Source organism: Carcharhinus amblyrhynchos, chromosome 28, assembly GCF_965287045.1.
Source record: "Carcharhinus amblyrhynchos chromosome 28, sCarAmb.v2.hapA, whole genome shotgun sequence".
Classification (NCBI taxonomy): Eukaryota; Metazoa; Chordata; class Chondrichthyes; order Carcharhiniformes; family Carcharhinidae; genus Carcharhinus; species Carcharhinus amblyrhynchos.
The window spans coordinates 33,768,365-33,791,702 of record NC_137351.1 but is presented as its reverse complement, the minus strand read 5'-3'; the positions used below and the strand labels follow the sequence as shown (position 1 = coordinate 33,791,702).

The 23,338-nt window shown below is 44.2% G+C and overlaps 1 protein-coding gene across 1 annotated transcript in view; it reads left to right on the top strand.

Moving 5' to 3' along the window:
* The window catches only part of minar1 (membrane integral NOTCH2 associated receptor 1), a 65,826-nt gene that overhangs the window by 19,916 nt on the left and 22,572 nt on the right, over positions 1-23,338 (top strand). The gene's annotated exons all lie outside the window — the stretch shown is intronic.

Sequence of the window (23,338 nt, the reverse complement as noted above, 5' to 3'; positions counted from 1 at the left end):
TCTAGTCCATAAAACAGACACTCCAGCGCATAGAACAGGCATTCGGGTGCATAGGAGAGGCACTCTGGTACATTTAACAGGCATGCTGGTACGTACTACAGGCACATTGGTTACAGATCGCCAGTATTAGGAGGGGAGGAAATTAGTTGCTCCCACAAGGAACCAGACAACATTAGCAGGATGGAGGTGCATACAGGGTGAGGGGAATTGGAATCAGAGTTACCCAGCTGGGTACTGGTTGTCAGGTCTACCAGCAACAGCTGATCTCAATGAGTACTTTGCATCTGTCTTTACAAAAGACATTGACAATGCAGCCATTGTGATTAGGGGGGCAGAATGTTTACATCATAATTTCCTGGCTCCCCAGCATCAAATTTGGGGCTTCAGGTACCCTAATAACGTGCTGGGGAATCCCTCTAGAAGGTTCCCACATCAGGATTTACCTGACAATTGTCCAGAAGAGTTAACATCCCCTGGACAACTCCACTGGGCTGGGAACCATCAAACAAACCGATTCCAATTGCTAACTTTGGATGGTTCTATCAGTTTCACCTCACAGTCTGAAAGGATTAGAAGGAAAGAAAGCACTCCGAACTTCAGAGTGATGATGTTAAAGACCCACATCGAGCCCTGCATGGGATACCTCCCACAATCTTGACCAAAGGCCAAATTCTCCGCTTTCACTTTGACGATGGCCATTAGTTTTGTTATGAAGCTTTCCCTGAGAAGACGGTTAATCTTTCTGAAACCCTTTGCATGATGATGATTATCACAGTATCATATTCATCCACTTCAAGTAAAGTGATTACGTGTTCAAAATGTGTCACCGTAGAGTTGAATTTGCAGGTGAAACAAAGCTACATGAGGAGCTGGGGCAGAACCGGACCCAGCAACCCTCAGAATGAGTTCAAAGCAAAGAATTTCCATTGGATTTCACTTTGAAAGAGTCAAACCAATGAGACGATAACTTCAAATGTACGCCAAATGTATACAGTTTGAGGTACACTGTTCTACATCAATCCAATTGGCATTCATGTACTTTATAAGCGCATGGGGGAGAATGTAATAGAGGGAGTTGGCCTCCTGGGTGAGATGAGGAAGGATAGGAGGAGGCCCATGTGGAATAGTATCACCAGCAGAGAAAAGATGGGCAGAATGGTCCATTTCTCCAATGTAAATATAGAACTTAGAACACTACAGCACAAACAGGCCCTTCGGCCCACAAGTTGCGCCGATCATATCCATACCTACCAGGCCAATCTATAACTCTCAATCCCATTAAATCCCATGTACTCGTCCAGAAGTCTCTTAAACGACCCCAGCGAGTTCGCCTCTACCACCACCGATAGCAGCCGATTCCACTCACTCACCACCCTCCCAGTGAAAAACTTACCCCTGACACAATACAATGATTTATATGTTTAAGAACTGCAAGTAAATTTGGTCCTAGTTCCAGCAAGTTACTAATTAGAACTGGTTCCGTTACCAAGCTTAGCTTCCACTGATTCATAGTTGGATCTCAGACATGTTTATCCAGTTGTATGACCATATGTGATCCACACGCGTGCAGCATTTGTGTAGCTGTGTGTGCAAAAGCAATAAATCTCTCTGTATGAGCGTATAGATGTTTCCTGAAAATCTGGAGCTGTTTTTGTTAAAATAAAAGAGATTAAGGGTGATTTGATAGATTTGATTTTAATCTATGAGGAGATGGAATATACAAGATAGGAATATATTGGTTCCAACCATTGACAGGTCTAGACTGAGGAGACATAAATGTTTTTAAGATGCTTCAGTCTCTGACAACCACAGGCTGCTTGAGAGGGAGAGCGGACTGGCTGCAATTTAACCTGTGGATCGCCAAACCTCAGGCGAGGGGCGAGGTTGAGAAGTCAAGACCTTCATGAATAACCTCAGCCAGTACAGAATTGAACCCACACTGGTGGCATCGCTCTGCATCACAAACTAGCTGTCCAGCCAACTGAGCTAAACTAATTCTTAAAGAATGTTTACACAGGGGATTCTGAGGTTGTGGTGACTAAAGTTTATAGTTGATCCAAAGATCAAGATCATTTAAGAATGAATTAGTTAGGAAAAGAGATAAAAGGATAGGGGAATTGGACAGACAAGAAGGTAAGGTTCCTTTTCATGACTGGATATCCACGATATGGAGATGCCGGTGTTGGACTGGGGTAAACACAGTAAGAAGTCTGACAACACCAGGTTAAAGTCCAACAGATTTATTTGATAGTAAACTCACAAGCTTTCGGGGTTTGCCCCTTCTTCACCTGATGAAGGGGGCAAACCCCGAAAGCTTGTGGGTTTACTATCAAATAAATTGGTTGGACTTTAACCTGGTGTTGTCAGACTTCTTACTGTGGATATCCATCAACATGGGTAGACCGAATGATCTATTTTCACACTGTAATTCTGTGCATTATTAACTCAAGTATGTTGTATGAAACACCACATTGGTTGAACAAGTTTGGCATTAATGAAAACCTGTGCTGTTGCTCACATGATTGGGTGGCATGGGGGTTAGTACTGCTGCCTTACGGTGCCAGGTTCAATTCTCGGCTTGGGTCACTGTCTGTGTGGAATCTGCACATTCTCCTCGTGTCTGTGTGGGTTTTCTCTGGGTGCTCCGGTTTCCTCCCACCGTCCAAACAACGTGCTGGTTAGATGCATTGGCCATCCTAAATTCTTCCTCAGTGTACCCGAACAGGCGCTGGAATGTGGCGACTAGGCGATTTTCACAGTAACTTCACTGCCGTGTTGCTGTAAGCCTACTTGTGACACTAATAAATAAACTTTAAAGTTTTATAATATGCTTGAGGTTTAACTTAAAAAATGACTGAGGATTAGCTGAAGGGAAGTTTTCTAACAGAACTGAACCAACCAGGCAACAGCAGAGGGCTTTTCTCTGCGTTGCAAAGCTCTCTGGCTCGAACTTCACACAAGTTATTAACAATGTTGTGTTGCAATTAAAGCAAAAGTTAATTATTATCATTCAAATTTCACCTTAATTATTGCTGTGACTTGGAATGCACTGTCCAAAACTCTGGTGGAATCAGATATAAAACAGTAACTTTCCAAAGAGAATTGGGTACATATTTGAGAAGGAAACATTTGAAGGCCTTGGGGTGGGGTGGGGGGGGGGAGGAAAGGAAGCTGGTCTTTTTGGATAGCTCTTTCAAACAGCCAGCCAGTACAGGTGTGATGGGCTGAATGGCCTCCAATGGTGCTGTATCAATCTAGGACTTTATGACTCTATTGCAACACATTTATATGCTAACCAAGAGAATGGACAAAGAGATCCACAGAAATGATGGAAACTCAAAAGCAGTTAATAGCACAGAAAGTACTCCAGGGCGGGGTTTGTTATTTACCCAGCATTTTATCACAATATCTTAGGGGAAAAAGACATAAGGATGAGGGCGATTTAAGCAGTGACCAGTCTATTTTTCTCAGGCCATCCACTGCAACATGTTGGCATTTTGGAGTTTCTGGGACGTTACACTTTTTTTTGAGAAGGAAAGAGCATTTTGTTAAAAATTGCTCTATTCACTATTTGGAAGTTTTTTCTTAACTCAGAAGCAGCAGATTCAATAGTAGATTGCTGTTTAAATTGTCCAATAGCTGACCATTCCAATCAAGAACCTCAGCAACAACTTTCGATTTGTAGACAATCTTTTCAAATATGGTCCCACCTAGCTCCTGGGAGTAAGGGTGCAAACTGTAGTGATCCTGGCCACAAGTTTCCATTGCTCTTCAGAACTGGGAGCAAGGCCAGAGATCTTGAGATTGCAAATGTTACATCTGTGTTCAAAGAAAGACTATAGACCACTCAGTGTAATACTTGCGATGGGGAAGTTTAATGTCCATATTCTGGAAATAAACTAACTGCCACTGATAAAATATGGATTAATACATGAAAGGCAGCATGAATTTTGTAAAAGCAAATTGTGTCTGACAGCCTTCATAGAAATCATAGAATCCTTATAGCATTGAAAGAGGCCATTCGGCCCATTGAGTCTGCACTGACCACAATCCCAACCAGTCCCTACCCCCATATCCACCCCTAATCCATCTAACGACACTAAGGGGCAATTTTAGCATGGCCAATCAACCTAACCTGCACATCTTTGGACTGTGGGAGGAAACTGGAGCACCTGGAGGAAACCCACGCAGACACGAGGAGAATGTGCAAATCCTACACAGATAGTGACCCAAGCTGGGAATTGAACATGGGTCCCTGGAGCTATGAAGCAGCAGTGCTAACCACTGTGCTACTGTGCTACTGTACTGTTTTCTACAGAAAAGGCAACCACAGTAGCAGTCTTTGCACATATCAACACTGGATAATAGAATGGCTGAACTTAATGTGCAATCATTCAGAGAACAGGCCAAATGAACTTGAAAAAAATTAGCAGGCTTATCCATTGAATAGGTGAGACAACGGATGTCTTGTGAGGAAATGGATACAAAGATCTGAGGTGCTGAAACTACTGGCTGAGCATTTTGGCCTTACCTCAGAACTAGAACAGGTAGAAAATATAGAACCTGAACTATACCAGGTAATTAGGATATTATTAAACTAGAAACAGTGCAGAAAAGGTTTACTAGTATCTGCTGGGACTTGATGGCTTGAGTTATAAGGTGGCACGGTAGCACAGTGGTTAGCACTGCTGCTTCACAGCTCCAGGGCCCTGGGTTCAATTCCTGGCTCGGGTCACTGTCTGTGTGGAGTTTGCACATTCTCTTTGTGTCTGCGTGGGTTTCCTCCGGGTGCTCCGGTTTCCTCCCACAGTCCAAAGATGTGCGGGTTGGGTTGATTGACCATGCTAAGAAATTGCCCCTTAGTGTCCAGGGATGTATAGATTACAGGGGGATTAGTGGGTATAATGTATGGGGATAGAGCCTGGGTGGGATTGTGTTTGGTGCAAACTCGATGGGCTGAAGGGCCTCTTTCTGTAATGTAGGATTCTATGAGAGGCTGATTAGATAGACTGGGGCTCTTTTCCCTGGAGCATAGGAAGCTTAGGGGTGATCTTATGGAGGCCTATAAAATAATGAGGGGCATAGATAAGGTAGATAGTCAACATTATTTCCCAAAGGTAGGGGAGTCTAAAACTAGAGGGCATAGGTTTAAGGTGAGAGGGGAGAGATACAAAAGGGGCAATTGTTTCACTCAGGATGATGAGTGTTTGGAACAAACTGCCAGAGGTGGGAACAATTTTGCCTTTTAAAAACCATTTAGACAGCTACGTGGGTAAGATGGGTATAGAGGGATATGGGCAACTGGGACTAGTGGTAAAAACTGGACGACATGGACTATTTGAACTGAAGGTCCTGTTTCCATGCTGCAAACCACTATGGTTCTATAACTTTAACTGAGGAGGGCAAAGGCTGGAATGAGAGTTTTTGGCAAAAAAGGAGAGGAGGGAAAAAGATTTTGAGAGAGGAAGAGAATTCCAGGAAACTGAGCAAGAGAGAGAATTCCAATGGGAAAAGCTTGAAAAGGAATTACAAACCGAAAAGTAAAAAAGAGATGGATTGAATGAGTCAGCGAGAAACTGCCTTCACATCGGGGGGGACAGTCAGTGGTAATTCAAATGAGTCTAATTCCAAGACCAGCTCAGATTTCTTAAAGTATTCCCAATCGATAACTAAATTTGAAGACGGTGACACTGAAACCTTCTTCACATCATTTTGAGAAGCTGGAAGATCAGGTTAAAGTGCCCAGTAGAGATTTGGACTTTCCTAATGAAAGGTCAGCTAACTGTTAAAGCTCATGAAGTGTGTTGCCTATTTTCTGCAGGGAGTTCCTAAAGCTATCACCAAATGAACAATGAGTGCTTATGAGTTACTGCCAGAGGCATACATTAAAAATGGAATAAGTCTCCCAAAAGTCCAATCAAACTTTTTTCAAGTTTGAAAGGATTGAACAATTCTAGCAGGACTTAGAGGGCACAGCCTCAAGATAAGGCAGCAGGGGGTGCAGTTTAGATCAGAGTTGAGGAGGAACTTCTTCACTCAAAGGGTGGTGAGTCTCTGGAATTCTCTGCCCGTTGAAGTGGTGGAGGCTGCCTCGCTAAATATATTTAAGTCACGGGTAGATAGGCTTTTGATAGGCAAGGGAATTAAGGGTTATGGGGAGAAAGCGGGAAAGTGGAACTGATCCACTTCAGATCAGCCATGATCTTATTGAATGGCGGGGCAGGCTCGAAGGGCTAGATGGCCTACTCCTGCTCCTATTTCTTATGTTCTTAACAATTCACATTCAACTGGTGGGTGTGAGTGTTCAAAATTGACCATACTCAGGGTTAATCCTGTTAAAGGAATTCAAACATTGACTCCCATAAAACCATGAAAACCAAATAGAATCACTGAATCTTTATAGTGCAGAAGGAGGCCATTTGGTCCCAGCCTATACTGATTCTCTGAAAGGGCATCTTAACCCTCCCCACCCATCCCTGAAACCCCAGATATTTGTGGACATGCCAGCGTTGGACTGGGGTAAAAACAGAAAGAAGTCTCACAACGCCAGCTTAAAGCATGTGAGAGTTCTTTCTGTTTTTACCCCACATATTTACCATGGCCAATCCCCCTAACCTATACGCATTTGGTCACTAAAGGGCAATTTTAGCATGGCTGATCCATCTCACTTACACAGCTGTGGAGGGACAGAGAATTTCAAAGTCTATGGAAGCAGCATGTGAAATATGATCCTAGTCAGGATTCCTAACTTGAACATGACCTTCAAATGAACTAACATCTCACTAAAAGTCGCCTGTCTCCTGGTATTAAAATTCCCAAAGCATTGCCAACAGATGATAATGAAAATTCTCATCCAGAAGACAACATATAACTTGGATTTTTTTTTAATAAAGGGAGAACGGGAGGGAAGGCACTAGATCCTCAAGCACAAACATTCTTAAGGCCAAATCCCAAGACCAGAACAGAGTGAACTACATTTGTGCCTCATTCAAAATAGATGACGAGAAATGTTAGCATGAGAAAAGCTGATATAAACAGTTGCAGTATAAGATCAATGGTGTAGGTAAGAACATAAGAACATTAGTAATAGGAGCAGGAGTAGGCCATCTAGCCCTTCGAGCCTGCCCCACCATTCAATAAGATCATGGCTGATCTGAAGTGGATCAGTTCCACTTTCCTGCTTTCTCCCCATAACCCTTAATTCCCTTGTCTATCAGAAACCTATCTACCCGTGACTTAAATATATTCAGCGAGGCAGCCTCCACCACTTCAATGGGCAGAGAATTCCAGAGATTCACCACCCTTTGAGTGAAGAAGTTCCTCCTCAACTCCAATCTAAGCTGCCCCGCCTTATTTTGAGGCTGTGTCCTCTAGTCCTGCTATCCTTTCTAAGCAGGAAGAATCTCTCTACGTCTACCCTATCTAGCCCCCTTCATTATCTTTTAAGTCTCTATAAGATCCCCCCTCAGCCTTCTAAACTGTAACAAGTACAGACCCAATCTATTCAGTCTCTCTTCAAAAGCTAACCCCCTCATCTCCGGTATCAGCCTGGTGAACCTTAGATGGTAGAATGAGTGTGTGCAAAATGTGTGTTCATCTTTCTCTTGCTTTACCATGAAAATAATATAAATAAAATGGAAGCAAGATTCTATTTTTTCCCATGTGGAAGAGGTGTTTCATGCCCAGTAGAGGGATGCCCTATACATAACTTTAAAACACAGACTGTAATCAGTTTGGAATCTCCCAGAAATAACTTTTTTTTAAAACTGGGCATTAATGGATGGCTCGTGTAGCTGCTGAGGGTCAGGAGACTTTTATAAATTTTTACCTCAAGTCTCCAGAAAGTTCCTGATTGAACAGCCATGGCTGGAGCTCTCCTTTGCATTGACATACCAAGGTGAAATCTATTGGTTTTTGTTTGTGGTCTCACCTCAAACACAAAGCCCCAAAACTCTGAATTCGATAATCAACAAAAAAAAACAGCAGAAGTCAATTCATGACAAGTGGGTGCGAATATAGCCCCCCCCAACCCCCCACCACCCCCCCATCCCCTCCGCTGCCACCCATAAGCCTCTTGTTAGTAATTGGTAGAAGTGGATTACATTTCTTTAGCTATAGCTTTCTCAAACGTGTGTGTGTATGTGTCTGTGTGTGTGTGTGTGTGTGTGTGCGTGCACGTGTGTGTGTGCGTGCATGTGTGCGTGCGTGCCTGCGTGTGTGTGTGTATGTGTGTGTGTACGCGTGCATGTGTGTGTGTGTGTGCGCGCGTGCATGTGTGTGTGTGTCTGTGTGCGTGTGCGTGTGTGTGTGTGCATGCGTGCGCGTATGTATGTGTGTATACGCATGTGTGTGTGCGTGCATGTGTGTGTGTGTGTGTGTGTGTGAGTATGTGTGTGTGCCTGCGTGTGTGTACTCAGCAATTAATGTAGCACCAGACATTCAGATTGAATGTGTTAATAACTAATCATCTTTATTTGAACCCACAAAAGCTTGCTGCTGGTTGCTCAGATGCTTGGGGACTGACAAATACATGCACTCTCTTCTCCAAAATACTCTGGTTATAGACAGTAAGGGAAAGGGAATGAGGGCTTTGGTTTCCTTCTCATCCTTGTTCACAACAGTTAACTGAGGGGGAGGAGTTGTCTGGGTAATGTAGTTGATTTTGTATACATGGCGTTAAAAAGACATTTCATAAAGAGATATATATTAGATTTCTTAAAAGGGAAATCTATTGGGTTAAATTGACAGTGGCTGTGTGGGTACAATATTGCGAAGAGACAGAATACAAAGATAGTTGTGAAAAGTTGTGTCTCATACAGTAGGTGGTATTCCCAGCAGATCAGTGCTGAGATCATCAGTCTCTGTGATATATTAATAAACTGGGCTAGGCTGTACAGGTTATAATTTCAAGTTTCGCAGGCAACAGAAAACCCTTTTGTAGTAAACAATAAGGAGGATGCGAGGCTGGTTGGTGAATTGGCAGATACATGATGGGGAACAGAAGGGGAACAGAGACTTTGCCGGGAATTATAGACCGGTGAGTCTTACTTCTGTTGTGGGCAAGGTTTTAGAAAAAATTATTAGGGATAGGATTTATAGTTATTTGGAGTGTAATGAATTGATTAGAAATAGTCAGCATGGTTTTGTAGCAGGTAGGTCGTGCCTTACTAACCTTATTGAGTTTTTTGAGAAGGTGACCAAAGAGGTGGATGGGGGTAAGGCAGTTGACGTGGTATACATGGATTTTAGTAAGGCGTTCGATAAGGTTCACCATGGTAGGCTTCTGCAGAAAATGCAGATGTATGGGATTGTGGGTAATCTAGGAAGTTGGATCAGGAATTGGCTATCAGATAGGAGACAGAGGGTGGTGGTGGATGGTAAATATTCATCATGGAGTGCAGTTACGAGTGGTGTGCCTCAGGGATCTGTTTTGGGGCCACTGTTGTTTGTAATTTTTATTAATGATCTGGATGAGGGTATAGTTGGGTGGATTAGTAAATTTGCTGATGACACCAAAGTTGGAGGTGTGGTAGATTGTGAGGAAGGGTGTCATAGTCTGCAGGGAGACTTAGATAGGTTGCAGAGCTGGGCCGAGAGGTGGCGGATGGAATTTAATGCGGAGAAGTGTGAGGTAATTCACTTTGGTAGGAGCAACAGATGTGTCGAGTATAGGGCTAACGGGAGGACTTTGAATAGTGTGGATGAACAGAGGGATCTAGGTGTGTGTGTACATAGATCCCTGAAAGTTGGGAATCAAGTAGATAAGGTTGTCAAGAAGGCATACGGTGTCTTGGCGTTTATTGGTAGGGGGATTGAATTTAGGAGTCGCAGCGTCATGTTGCAACTGTACACTACTCTAGTGCGGCCGCACTTGGAGTACTGTGTGCAGTTCTGGTCCCCGCATTACAAGAAGGATGTGGAGGCGTTGGAGAGGGTGCAGAGGAGGTTTACTAGGATGTTGCCTGGTATGGTGGGGAGGTCCTATGAGGAGAGACTGAGGGATCTAGGGTTGTTTTCGTTGGGAAGAAGGCGGCTAAGAGGGGATCTTATTGAAACATATAAGATGATTAGGGGTTTAGATAGGGTGGATAGTGATAGCCTTTTTCCTCGGATGGAGAAAGCTAGCACGAGGGGGCATGACTTTAAATTAAGGGGGGGTAGCTACAGGACGGATGTCAGGGGTAGGTTCTTTACCCAGCGGGTGGTGAGGGATTGGAATGCCCTGCCTGCTGCAGTTGTAGATGCGTCTAGTTTGGGGGCGTTTAAGAGATCTCTGGATAGGTTTATGGACGAAAAGGGATTGGTATAGGCTAGTGGGTCATTGTTTTTGTAACTGGTCGGCGCAACATCGTGGGCCGAAGGGCCTGTTCTGCGCTGTAATGTTCTATGTTCTATGTTCTATGTTCTATGATATGTGAAATGTAACGTGGAGAAACTTGAAGTGACGCACTTTGAAAGTACTTCTGTCAATTATTTGAAGGAGTAATAAAATTATTTTAATTAGCTTCACTTATCTGTTCTACTCCCATAGTTCAGCATATCTTTCCTTTTCAGGTGCTTATTCAGTTGACGTTGAATATTGTTACAATCCCCAGACAGATCAATAATTTAGAAAAAGTAATTTGAATTTCCAATTGATAGTTGAATGGATGACATTATAAGATTTCATACTTCAAGGCATTTCATGTAACAGATGAAAACCACTGCTGACTAAACACTCTTTTTGTAGGCAACTTATACTTGAAATGACAGAAAGGACTTTTAACACAGCCAAAAAAACCCATTAGGCAAATGTCACACTGTGTTTAAATATATATTCCATTGTTCCAGAACCAGTCTAAAAGGATTCACAGCTCCTGACCTTTGCCTTTCCAAACCTGGAAACTTTTAATTCTAGTAAATGCTCTCATGATGCAAGTTTTCCTGGAGGATTTTCCCTGTAGACAAAATTGGCTAAATCTTTGTATAAGCTTGGTTCAATTGGCACACTTACTTCTTAAGGTTTACCTTTTGGGTGGCACAGTGACACAGTGATTAGCACTGCTACCTCACAACGCCAGGGACCGGGTTCAAATCCAGCCTCAGATCACTGTCTGTGTGGAGTCATAGACTCATAGAGGTTTACAGCATGGAAACAGGCCTTCGGCCAACTTATCCATGCCACCTTTATTCTTTAAACCCCAAAGTTAGTCCCAATTGTCCACATTTGGCCCATATCTCACTATACCCATCTTACCCATGTAACTACCTAAATGCTTTTTAAAAGACAAAATTGTACCACCTCTATTACTACCTCTGGCAGCTTGTTCCAGACACTCTGTGTGAAAAACTTGCCCCTCTGAACACTTTTGTATCTCTGCCCTCTCACCTTAAATGTGTGCCCTCTAGTTTTAGACACCTCTACCTTTGGGAAAAGATATTGACTACCTAGCTAATCTGTGCCCCTCATTATTTTATAGACCTCTATAATGTCACCCCTCGGCTTCATATGCGCCAGAGAAAAAAGTTCCAGTCTATCCAGCCTCTCCTTATAACACAATCCATCAAGTCCTAGTAGCATCCTAGTAAATCTTTTCTGCGCTCTTTCTCGTTTAGTACTATCCTTTCTATAATAGGATGACCAGAACTGTACACAGTATTCTAAGTGTGGCCTTACCAATGTTTTGTACAACTTTAGCAAGACATTCCAACTCCTGTATTCAATGTTCTGACTGGTGAGACCAAACATGCCGAATATCTTCTTCACCACTCTGTCCACCTGTGACTTCACTTTCGAGGAGCTATGAACATGTACCCCTAGATCTCTTTGTTCTGTATCTCTCCCCAGTGCCCTACTATTAACTGAGTAAGCCCTGCCCTGGTTCAATCGACCAAAATGCATCACCTCTCATTTATCTAAATTAAACTCCATCTGCCATTCGTCAGCCCACTGGCCCAATTGATCAAGATCCCATTGCAATTGGAGATAACTTTCTTCACTGTTCACTATGCCACCAATCTTTGTATAATCTGCAAACTTATTGACCATGCCTTCTATACTCTCATCCAAATCATTAATACAAATGACAAATGGACCTAGCACCGATCCCTGAGGCACACCGCCGGTCAGAGGCTTCCAGTTTGAAAAACAACTCTCTAAAACCACCCTCTGGCTTCTGTCAAGAACTTACTGTGTTCTTATTGTGTTTAGCCCAGTCCAACGCTGGCATCTCCACATTCTGTCAAGAAGCTAATTTTGTATCCATTTAGATACCTCACTCTGGATCCTGTGAGATTTAACCTTATGCAACAACCTACCATGTGGTACCTTGTCAAAGGCCTTGCTAAAGTCCATGTAGACAACATCAACTGCACTGCCGTCATCTACCTTCTTGGTTACCCCTTCAAAAAACTCAAATCAAATTTGTGAGACATGATTTTCCACTCACAAAGCCATGCTGACTGTCCCTTATCAGTCCTTGCGTCTCTAAATGCCTGTAGATCCTGTCTCTCAAATTATCATCCAACAATTTACCCATCATAGATGTGAGGCTCACTGGCCTGTAGTTCCCAGGCTTTTCCCTGCAGCCCTTTTTAAACAAAGGCACAACATTTGCCACTCTCCAATCTTCAGGCACCTCACCCGTGACTATCGATGCTCAAACATCTCGGCTAGGAGACCTGCAATTTCCTCTCCAGCCTCCCACAATGTCCTAGGGTACAATCTATCAGGTCCCGGGGATTTATCTACCTTGATGCACTTTAAGACTTCCAGCACCTCCTTCTCTGTAATATGTACACTCCTCAAGACATCACTATTTATTTCCCAAGTTCCCAAAATCCGTGCTTTTCTCAACAGTAAATACTGAAGAGAAATATTAACGAAGAACAACCCAGCACAGGAAACAGGCCCTTTGGCCCAACGAGCCCACACAGCCATTTTAACAAACCATTTTCCTACACCTATCTTGCCCCGTGTCTATGCGAATGGTACCCCTATTGTAACCAGATTAAGGGGAGAATAATTTAGGGACAATTTGTTACACCAATCAGCCTAAGAGCACATCTTTGGGGTGTGGGAGGAAACCGGAGCACCCGGAGGAAACCCACGCAACCACGGGGAGAATGCCCAAACTCCCACAGACACTGGCCCAAATCCATGTATCTGCACAGCTAGCAGTGATAGTCACTGAGGTGTTGTGGTGCCCGTCTACCGGTCCAGGATCAAGCACACACCACAACATAAAGTACTAGGCCACTCTCGAAACATCCAAGAGCAGCCCACGCACGACCCACCGTGTGCATGCCCCTCGTTTGACAACAAGGTGGACCGACACACCTGCAGGTTAAAAGAGACAAAACATTAACATGTAGTATTACATTTCCAGTATCGTCCCGAGGCTCTGACCCTTTTTAAAACCGTCTCCTATAACCCTCCATCCCTGTTTCACTCATGTGTCTATCTAAGTAAACCTTAAACAAGTCCAGCGTGACTCCATGTGCTTGTGACCCCTCGTGATATTTGCCTCCAATCTAGGAAAAAGCCTGCCACTGTTGACTCTATCTATACCCTTCATTCATTATTTTATACACCTATTCATTTAGGATCTCACCCATCTCTTGTGGATCTGCACATAGATGACCTTGTTGATTCATAAGAGGTCCTACTCTGTCACTGGTTACTCTTTTGCCCTTTATGTATTTGTAGAAGATCTTTGGATTCTCCTTTGCCTTATCTGCCAAAACAATCTTGTGTCCCCTTTTTGCCCTCCTGATTTCTCTCTTAACTCTACTCCAACACCCCCTATACTCTTCAAGGGATTCACATAATCCCAGCTGCCTATGCATGTCATGTGCCTCTTTCTTCTTCTTGACCAGGGGCTCAATATCCCAAATCATTCAGGGTTCTCGACTTCTGCCAGCCTTGCCCTTCACTCTAAGAGGAATGTGTTTATCCTGAACCCTGGTTAACACACTTTTGAAAGCCTGCCACTTACCAGACATCCCTTTGCCATCCCACAGACTCCCCCAGTTAATTTTTGGAAGTTCCTGCCTGATACCATCAAAATTGCCCTGGCCCCAATTTAGAATTTTAACTTTTGGGACAGACCTATCATTCTCCATAGCGATCTTAAAACAGATGGAATTATGGTCACTGGTCCCAAAGTGACCCCTCACTAACATTTCTGTCACCTGCCCTTCCTTATTTCCAAAGAAGAGGTCAAGTTTTGCTCCTTCTCTAGTCGGGCCATCCACACATTGAATGAGAATTTCCTCCAGAATACACTAACAAATCTCTCTCCATCCAGCCCTTTAATACTATGGTTGTCCCAGTTAATGTTGGGACAGTTAAAATCTCCGACTATTACCACCTTATTTTTCTTGGAGCTATCTGTAATTGTCTTACATATTTGCTCCTCAATTTCCCGCCAACTATTTGGGGGTCTATAGTACAACCCTATCATAGTGACTCCCCATTCTTATTTCTCAGTTCTACCCATATAAACTCAGTGGCTGAACCCTCGGATATATCCCCTCTCAGTACGGCCGTGATGCTTTCCCTAATCAAAAGTGCAACTCCCCCTCCTCTGTTACCTCCTGTTCTATCTTTCCTGTAGCATCTGTACCCTGGAACATTGAGCTGCCAGTCCTGTCCCTCCCTTAGCCATGTTTCAGTAATTGCTATAATATCCCAGTCCCATGTCCCCATCCATGCCCCGAGTCCATCTGCCTTTCCCGTCAGGCCTCTTGCATTGAAATAAATGCAGTTTAATCTGGACTTCCCTTGCTCCCTGTCTTGCTTTTGCCTGATCTGTCTGGTCCTAGGATTACTGACACTGCCTTTACTAATTAAAGTGCTCTCTTTAACTTCTGTGCTGTCCTCACACTTCTCTTCTGCCTCCCTGTGCGAGCGTGGGGTTTGCATGTTCTGCCCGTTTCTGCATGGGTTTCCTCCTGGTGCTCAGGGTTCTTCCCACACTCCAAAGACGTGCAGATTAGGTTGATAGAACATAGAACGTAGAACACTACTGATTGGCCATGCTAAATTGTCCCTTAGTAATAGGAGGATTAGCAGGGTAAATACATGGGATAGGGATTGGGTGGGATTGCTGGCAGGGCAGACCCGATGGGCCAAATGGCCTCCTTCTGCACTGTAGGGATTCTTTGGGCCTGATTTTACCATTTTCGTTCAGACCCTTCCCGTATACACTCAGCCTGAAAAAGAAATTGGGGGTCCCATTTGCGCTGTGGGTGGGGCTTAGCACGGCTGAGACGATCGGAGCTCTGAACTGCGCATCGCAGCTGGAAAAAAATTGAAAAAGCGCGTCCGTGTCGGATCGCTCCCGGGCCGCAGAAAGCGGAGAGAGCAGCCCAGCAGCGCAAAGTGGGAGCGATGGCCCCCTATCTACCCACCCATCCCCCCACCTCCCCACTACCCAGACTGATCGCGACCCTTTACCCCCTTCTCACACACCGATTGCTCGCAGAGTGGCAACAGGCCCATCTGCCCTCCCCATCGTCCCTACCAGAGAGCCATCCGCCCCCACCCCACACCCCCGCCCCCCCCGCCCCACCCCGACCCCCTCCACTGGCTTTGTGAGTGGAAAATCATGTCTCACAAATTTGATTGAGCTTTTTGAAGGGGTAACAAAGAAGGTAGATGAGGGCAGTGCAGTTGATGTTGTCTACATGGATTTTAGCAAGGCCTTTGACAAGGTACCGCATGGTAGGTTGTTGCATGAGGATAAACCTCACAGGATTCAGGGTGAGGTATCTAAGTAGATACAATGTTGTTTTTCAAACTGGAGGCCTGTGACCAGTGGTGTGCCTCAGGGATCAGTGCTGGGTCCACTGTTATTTGTCATTTATATTAACAATTTGGATGAGAATATAAGAGGCATGGTTAGCAAGCTTGCAGATGACACCAAGATTGGTGGCATAGTGGACTGTGAAGAAAGTTATCTCCAATTGCAAGGGGATCTTGATCAATTGGGCCAGTGGGCTGACAAATGGCAGATGGAGTTTAATTTAGATAAATGCGAGGTGACACATTTTGGTCGATTGAACCAGGGCAGGACTTACTCAGTTAATGGTAGGGCATTAGGGAGAGTTATAGAACAAAGAGATCTAGGGGTACATGTTCATAGCTCCTTGAAAGTGGAGTCACAGGTGGACAGAGTAGTGAAGAAGGTATTCGGCATACTTGGTTTCATTGGTCAGAACATTGAATACAGGAGTTGGAATATCTTGTTGAAGTTGCACAAGACATTGATAGGGCCACACTTGGAATACTGTGTGCAGTTCTGGTCACCCTATTACAGAGAGGATATTACTAAACCAGAAAGAGTGTAGTAAAGATTTACTAGGATGCTACTGGGGCTTGATGGATTGAGTTATAAGGAGAGGCTGGATAGACTGGGACTCTTTTCTCGGGAGCGTAGGAGGCTGAGGGATGATCTTATTGAGGTCTATAAAATAATGAGGGGCACAGATCAGCTAGATAGTCAATATCTTTTCCCAAAGGTAGAGGAGTCTAAAACTAGAGGGCATATGTTTAAGGTGAGAGGGGAGAGATACAAAAGTGTCCAGAGGGGCAATTTTTTCACACACAGAGAATGGTGAGTGTCTGGAACAAACTGTTAGAGGCAGTAGTAGAGGTGGGTACAATTTTGTCTTTTAAAAAGCATTTAGATGGTTATATGGGTAAAATGGGTTTGGAGGAATATGGGCCAAATGTGAGCAATTGGGATTAGCTTTCGGGTTTAAAAAAAATGGCAGCATGGACAACATAAGAACATAAGAAATAGGAGCAGGAGTAGGCCATCTATCCCTTCGAGCCTGCCCCGCCATTCAATAAGATCATGGATGATCTGTCGCTGCTCAGTTCCACTTTCCCGCTTTCTCCCCATAACCCTTAATCCCCTCTCTTATCAAAAACCCATCAACCTGCGTCTTAAAAATATTTAGCGAGGCAGCCTCCACCACTTCAACGGGCAGAGAATTCCAGAGATTCACCACCCTTTGAGTGAAGAAGTTCCTCCTCAACTCCGTTCTAAACCGCCCCTCTTTTATCTTGAGGCTGTGCCCCCTAGTCCTACTGTCTTTTTTGAGTGGGAAGAGTCTCTCCACCTCTATCCTATCCATCCCATTCATCATCTTATAAGTCTCAATGAGATCTCCCCTCATTCTTCTAAACTCTAACGAGTACAAGCCCAGTTTATTCAGCCTCTCCTCATAGCTCAACCCCCTCAACTCCGGTATCAGCCTAGTAAACCTCCTCTGCACTCCCTCCAAGGCCAAAATATCTTTGCGCAGGTGCGGCGCCCAAAACTGCACACAGTACTCCAGCTGCGGCCTCACCAATGCCCTATACAGCTGCAGCAAGACCTCCCTACTTTTATATTCAATCCCCTTCGCTATGAAGGCCAGCATCCCATTCGCCTTCCTGACCACCTGCTGCACCTGCAAGCTGGGTTTTTGCGACTCATGCACAAGGACCCCGAGGTCCCTCTGCACCGTCGCCTGCTGCAGTTTTTCGCCCCGTAAGTAATAGTCCTTCCTACCATTATTCCTACCAAAGTGGACCACCAAGTTGGGCCGAAAGGCTTGTTTCCATGCTGTAAACCTCTATGACTCTATAAGAGTATTGATAGGCAAAGGGATCTGGGTGTACAGGTACACAGGTCACTGAAAGTGGCAACACAGGTGGAGAAGGTAGTCAAGAAGGCATACGGCATGCTTGACTGGGGCATTGAGTTTAAAAATTGGCAAGTCATGTTGCAGCTTTATAGAACCTTAGTTGGGCCACACTTGGAATATAGTGTTCAATTCTGGTCGCCACGCTACCAGATGGATGTGGAGGCTTTAGAGAGGGTGCAGAAAAGATGCTGTAAACTCTCTCTGATGTACTTGCTTGTGGAATACTTGGAGTAAAGGCAGAGTGAAGGGCTGGATATTAAAAGACCGAGGATACTTTTTCTGCCTTGACTGGCGCCAACCTTGCAATAGATGAAGAGGTCATCCCATCCGCCATTACTGTGTAGCTGAGAGACAGTTTGAATCATTGCTTTAGAAGCCTGTGTAGATCAGTTGATAGATTATGCTGTGATTATAGGAAGAGGAGGTGGCTGTTTAGCCCCTTGACCCTGTCCCGCTGACATTCAGTTTAAATGATGGCTGATCTGTATCTTTGCTGCAACACCTGCCTTGGTTCTGAAACCCTTTATACTCGTACTGAATAAAAATTTATCAACCTCAGCTCTGAAATTTTCAGTTACGCTGCAGCTCCACGGCACTTTGAGGGAAGTGACTTCCAAACTTCCTTTACCTTACGTGTGAAGATTGGCTTCCTGACTTCATTGTCAATGGACCCAGACAGTTTAGAACCCTATTAAGATTGACACTTTTTCACCAAGTTTTAGTGTAGACACAAATGAAGAACAGCACAGATAGGAATCCTCTACACTCCTGCAGAATGTTTGAAAGAGCCTTTAATGACAGGATAAAGCATCAGCATCAGGACTACATCCACCCTTTGATTGCGGGCACCGTGCTCTGCAATTCAGGAAGATTATGAGCTGGCACTTCACCTGCTGGGTGTCCAATTCTCTGGTTGGGATCTTACCTGCCCTGCAGAGGTGGTTTTGGAGGTGGCAGGACCCAGCAAGGGGGTGGGGAGGGGACAGGTGTTAAAGACAGGTTATGAACTTTGGGGGTGTTTGTGAGTGACAGTGCGCCCTTATATCTGAGTGAGTGTGTGTTTGCGAGTGATTGTGAGTGTGTGTTTGTGAGTAATGGCGAATGTATATTAGTGAGAATTTGTGAGTGTGTGTTTAAGAGTGATTGTGAGCATGTGTTTGTGAGTGATTGTGAGCATGTGTTTGTGAGTGATTGTGAGCATGTGTTTGTGAGTGATTGTGAGCATGTATTTGTGAGTGATTGTGAGCATGTGTTTGAGAGTGATTGTGAGTGTGTGTTTGAGAGTGATTGTGAGTGTGTGTTTGAGAGTGATTGTGAGCATGTGTTTGAGAGTGATTGTGAGCATGTGTTTGTGAGTGATTGTGAGCGTGTGTTTGAGAGTGATTGTGAGTGTGTGTTTGAGAGTGATTGTGAGCATGTGTTTGAGAGTGATTGTGAGTGTGTGCTTGAGAGTGATTGTGAGTGTGTGTTTGAGAGTGATTGTGAGCATGTGTTTATGAGTGATTGTGAGTGTGTGTTTGTGATAGATTGTGAGCATGTGTTTGTGAATGATTGTGAGTGTGTGTTTGAGAGTGATTGTGAGCATGTGTTTGTGAGTGATTGTGAGTGTGTATTTGAGAGTGATTGTGAGCATATGTTTGTGAGTGATTGTGGGTGTGTGTTTGAGAGTGATTGTGAGTGTGTGTTTGTGAGTGATTGTGAGCACGTGTTTGTGAGTGATTGTGAGTATGTGTTTGTGTGTGATTGTGAGTATGTTTTTGTGTGTGATTGTGAGTGTGTGTTTGTGAAGGATTATGAGTGCGTGTTTGAGAGTTATTGTGAGCGCGTGTTTGTAACTGATTGTGAATATGTTTTTGTGCATGATTGTGAATATGTTTTTGTGCGTGATTATTGAGTGTGTGCTTGTGAGTGATTGTGAGTGTATGTTTGTGAATGATTGTGAGCAAGCCTTTGTGAGTGATTGTGAGTGTGTGTTTGTGAGTGATTGTGAGCAAGCCTTCGTGAGTGATTGCCAGTGTGTATTTGCTCTTATATTTGAGTGATTGTGAGTGTGTGTTTGTGAGTGATTGTGAGCACGTGTTTGTGAATGATTGTGAGTGTGTGTTTCTGAGTGATGGTGAGCATGCGTTGTTGAGTGATTGTGAGTGGGCTTTTGTGAGTGATAGTGATTGTTTGTGAGCAATTGTGCGTGCTTGTTTTTGAGTGTTTGTGAGTGTGTGTTTGTGAGTGATTGTGAGTGTGTGTTTGTGAGTGATTGTGAGTGTGTGTTTGTGAGTGATTGTGAGCATGTTGGTGGGTGATTGTGAGCATGTGTTTGTGAGTGATTGTGAGTGTGTGTTTTTGAGTGACTGTGAGTGTGTTTGTGAGTGATTGTGAGTGTGTTTTTGAGTGATTGTGAACATGTGTTTGTGAATGATTGTGAGTGTGTATTTGAGTGATTGTGAACATGTGTTTGTGAATGATTGTGAGTGTGTATTTGAGTGATTGTGAGTGTGTGTTTGTGAATGATTGTGAGTGTGTGTTTGTGAGTGATTGTGAGTGTGTGTTTGTGATTGTGAGCGTGTGTTTGTGAATGATTGTGAGTGTGAATGAGTGTATGAGTAAACAAAACCTGAATTGGAAACAATTTTTCTGTGCTCAATTAACTCACTCTGTATTACATACACCCGGGTCATTCAGCCTGATCTATAGATCCAATGCCAGCAGGAACTCCATTGAATTCAGACTTGTCAAAGAGCATTGTTACAGATCAGACATTAACTGGAGTCTGATAGCTGCTTGTTCAGATGGATGTGAATGAATCCTTTGCAAGTTTTGAAGAAAGAGCAGGGAGCTAAAACCATCCTTCCACCTGAGAAAACAAAATGATTGGTCATTGGTTGCAATGTGGGATTGTGCTATGCACAAACTGGTTGCTGCATTCACCTACAGACCAACTTCAAAAATAACGCATAGTTGGTTGAGGTGCTCTGGAGCTTCCTGAAGATACAGAAAGGCAAGGTTTGTCTTCCTTGAAGATTGAAGAAAAGGAATAAGTTTCCTGAGCTCTTAGCGTTTAACCTTGGGAATAGGCCAGCAGGGTGAGAGGAAGCACATTACAGCATCCATAATTTATCCAGATACTTGGCATAATGAAATATTAGCCAGCTTCACATTGGCTGACAGAATGTCTCAGGCTATATCTGTCTCAGTCCCCAGACTGTCCTTTGGCTGTTGGTCAGAGCAGTGACTCTGGCCTCTAGTTCATGTGAAAGTACAGAGGATGGAGCTTTGGGTGGATGCCCTGAGGCTTCAGACAGGACAGGTTGCCATTAAAAGAGTTCTTACCCACAGCGCCAGGGACGCAGGTTCAATTCCCGCCTTAGATGGCTCTCTGTGTGGGGTCTGCATATTCTCCCTGTCGATTTCCTCCTGGTGCTCTGGGTTCCTCCCTCGCTCTGAAGATGTGCAGGTTAGGTTGATTGGCCCTGCTAAATTGCCCCTTAATGCCAGTGGGACAAATACGTGGGATTACAGGGTTAGGGCCTGGGTGGGATTGGTGTTGGTGCAAGCTTGATGGGCTGAATGGCCTCCTTGTTCACTGTAGGGATTCTATGAAAGCGACAGAAAGGGGACGTGACTTCACCAGAATTTTCAGCTGAGATGCCACAACTAATGAAACTAAAATTATAAACATTTGTAAACAGCGGTTTCAGCCTGTAAGAGCTACAAGCGGATGTAGAAATTTGTGTGAGGTTCCATTGAGGTTCCTGAACTGTGAGGACCCAGGTGCTCCGATACTCAATCCCAGATTATCCGTTTCTAACCATACGAAAATAAGAGTATGAGAAATAGGAGCAGGAATGGGTCATTCAAACCTGTTCCTCGATTCAATGATAGATCTTGGCTGACATACCCCAACTCCGCCTTCCCACAGAACAATGTTAGAGGGGGAGGGGTTGGAGGGGGATCATTTGGAACCTAAACACTGGCACAGAACCACTGGGTGACCTGTCTCTGTGCTGTGTTCTATATCATTTTATATAAAAACTCTTTGTTACAATTCTTAACACAAAATTGTCAATATTGTGCTTCCCTTAACTTTAATGGATTAGACACAGAGAACCATCGAACATTACAGCACAGAAACAGGACTTTTGGCCCTTCTTGTCTGTACCGAACCATTTTTCTGCCTAGTCCCACTGCCCTGCACCTGGACCATATCCCTCCACACCCCTCTCATCCATGTACCTGTCCAAGTTTTTCTTAAATGTTAAAAGTGAGCCCACTTTCACCACTTCATCTGGCAGCTCATTCCACACTCCCACCACCCTCTGTGTGACAAAGCCCCTCCACCCCCTCACAGCTCCAGGGTCCTGGGTTCGATTCCTGGCTCGGGTCACTGCCTGTGTGGAGTTTGCACATTCTCCTCGTGCCTGCGTGGGTTTCCTCCGGGTACTCCAGTTTCCTCCCACAGTCCAAAGATGTGCGGGTTAGGTTGATTGGCCATGCTAAGAAATTGCCCCTTAGTATCTAGGGATGCGTAGGTTAGAGGGATTAGTGGGTACAATATGTAGGGATAGAGGGGTAGGGCCTGGGGAGATTGTGTTCGGTGCAGACTCGATGGGCCGAAGGGCCTCTTTCTGCACTTTAGGGTTCTATGATTCTATGAATATCCCCTTTAAACTTTTCCCCCTTAACCCATATCCTCTAGTTTTTTTCTCCCCTAGCCTCAGTGGAAAAAGCCTGCTTGCATTCACTCTATCAATACCCGTCATAATTTTATACACATGCAAACTTTGAACGGGCAGCGCTGCACTCAGGACACTGAGATGATCAGTCCTGTTATTCTTATCTTCTTAGACGAGAACTGGAAATCTCCAGTCTCATTCGCCCGCCACTGGGAGAGTGGAGAATTTGACACTCAGCCAAAACACTGCGATGGGACAGGAGAATCCCAGCTGCTGGTGAGGTCTGAGAACTCCAGTCTGTATGTTTCCTTACCATAAGCTTCTGTGCTGCCTTAGGGCAATGGCAGAATGTTTGATATTGGACAATGAGCAACTGGTATGTTTATCTTCCTCAACCTTTTTTGATTTGTCACTTGGGTGGTCACCTCGCCTTCACTTATGCATCTAGCTTATTCAAATCTTTTCCTTTATGAGGACAATCTCTGTTTCTTTCTAATTCTTTCATGAGATGTAACTGACAAGGCCGTCATTTATTGTCTATTCCTAATTGCCCCTGAACTGGAATGGCTTGCTCAACCAATTCAGAGGGCGCTTAAGAGTCATCCACGTTGCCGTGGGTCAGGAGTCACATGTAAGCCAGACCTACAGAGATGGAAACAGTGAGTTAGTGTCTCGAGTCCGTATGAACCTTCTTCAGAACAAACCCTCACTCTTCACTCTTCAGAGTGAACAAGAGCAGTTTTGCAACAGTCGATGATAGCGTCATGGTCACCATCACTGAGAATTTATTTATTAAAATAATTCAAATTCCATCAGCTGCTGTGGTTTGTCTTCAGAGCTTTAGCCTGGACATCTAGATTAATGGTCCAGTGCTAATCTTGACACAGTCACGATTTCAACGGTTTGAACAGTTCTGGCGAGGCATAGTTAACAAGAAGTGTAGAGTGCTTTGTACATTTCTGACCATCCATACAGATCTTTTCAAAATA